We start from the raw sequence: 1,748 nt of genomic DNA, 5'->3' as shown, positions 1-1,748 counted from the left end.
TCTAAACCTGGAGTGTGGTCACTGTGGCTCAGCTCTCTAAACCTGGAGTGTGGGTCGGTGTGGCTCAGCTCTCTAAACCTGGAGTGTGGGTCGGTGTGGCTCAGCTCTCTAAACCTGTCACGCCTGCTCCCGCTCTCCCTCTCTGGCGGTCAAGGGCGCCAGGCTGCCCTTTATTACGCACACCTGTCACCATCATTACGTGCAGCACTGCTCATTGGACTCACCTGGACTCCTTCCCTTTGTTGATTGCCCCGTTTATTTCTGTTTGTTCCTCCGTTGGTTCCTTGTGTCAGCATTCATGCCGTTGTGTTCATGTCCAGACGCTGTCCTGTCCTATTTCATGTCCGTATTTCATTAAATGTTCACTCCCTGTACTTGCTTCTCGTCTCCACCGTTGATCTTCACAGAATGCTGACACCACTAAAAGAAGCATCAGGGAGTTTGGTTTTTGTTTTGTTTGGTGACGCCGGGTCCGGGTACCATCGCCAATGGAACCGGGGGTGCCTCAGCTAGCTCGTCGGGCTTCCGTCTTCAGATAAGCCTAAAGTAGGCTTATGTTTAACCTGGTCCCTCTTTACATTAGGTAAGTAGAGAGTAATTGCAGAGAGTAAGTACACATGGTTACGTAGAAGCCTACTACAACAGTTTTACCTGTCTGCAATTACACATTCAACCTGAAAAACAGACAATTGACATAGGTCACTTGCTCTGGGTTTTCCCAATATAAACTCCCATTCACGAATGAAGGGGAATTATGTGATGTGTCTAGCTTCTTATGATAGGGAAAAAATAATAATAAATAAAACAATTGGGAAACTGACGATTTATGAGGAGGAAAGTCATGCTGCAGAAAGTGGGCGTGTGGTCCCCTGGGCCAGCCTTCTGAATGAGACCTAATGTTACGGTAAGGAGGGGGAAAAGCTTTCCTGTAGTGTTAGGTATGATCAATATACAATCAATATACAGGGAAATTATGTAGTAAGAGAAGTCTACAGGGTTCTGTATCAATCAATGAAGATGTGCAAAATCCCCAGTTAATCATTTAAGCAGGATTTGACGGTGTGTGTGTGGTCAAGAGGTCATTTTATTCCAAATAGTACCATATTCCCTATGGGTCCTGGTCAAAAGTAATGCCCTATAAAGGGAATAGGGTGCCATTTGGGACGCATCTGTAGACCACTGGACAACGTGATCTAGATCTAGACCTACAGTAGATCATTCTATTTAGGTATCACAACAACAGAGCATGTCACCGTCATTGCTATATGTTGTAGAGACACCACAGAAATGCAGTTGTTATATTTACCTGGCAGGGGAGACATCTTGGTTATGAAAGAGGTTCACCTAGGACGAAGCTCGGCCGTGCTGACCCCATGCGAATTCCCCAAATGTGGGAATCTTGACTCCATAAGTTATGGTAGTGGGAAATTGCATCACGGTCTCCACTAAGAAGAAGGGGGAAAATACAAATGAAATGCAGTTGCGTCAAGCAGGATAATGGTCAAATCAATGTTCCCTGTACATTTTTTTTACAATTGTTGTGATTTTTAAAGCATTTTTATCCAGTGAATCGCATAGAGAGAGTATTTACCTATATAGATCATTATGACTTACATACAGTTGAAGTCGGAAGTTTACATACACTTAGGTTGGAGTCATTAAAACTCGTTTTTCAACCACTCCACAAATTTCTTGTTAACAAACTATAGTTTTGGCAAGTCGGTTAGGACATCTACTTTGTGCATGAC

General features: G+C 43.8%; 1 pseudogene; it reads left to right on the top strand.

Moving 5' to 3' along the window:
* Positions 1-1,298: 1,298 nt before the first annotated feature.
* Positions 1,299-1,446, top strand: LOC123729074 (uncharacterized; annotated as a pseudogene).
* The last annotated feature ends 302 nt before the right edge of the window (positions 1,447-1,748 follow it).

Source organism: Salmo salar, chromosome ssa19 (assembly GCF_905237065.1).
Source record: "Salmo salar chromosome ssa19, Ssal_v3.1, whole genome shotgun sequence".
Classification (NCBI taxonomy): Eukaryota; Metazoa; Chordata; class Actinopteri; order Salmoniformes; family Salmonidae; genus Salmo; species Salmo salar.
Note: the sequence above shows the minus strand (reverse complement) of the source record. Positions and strands in the feature narration are given on the sequence as shown.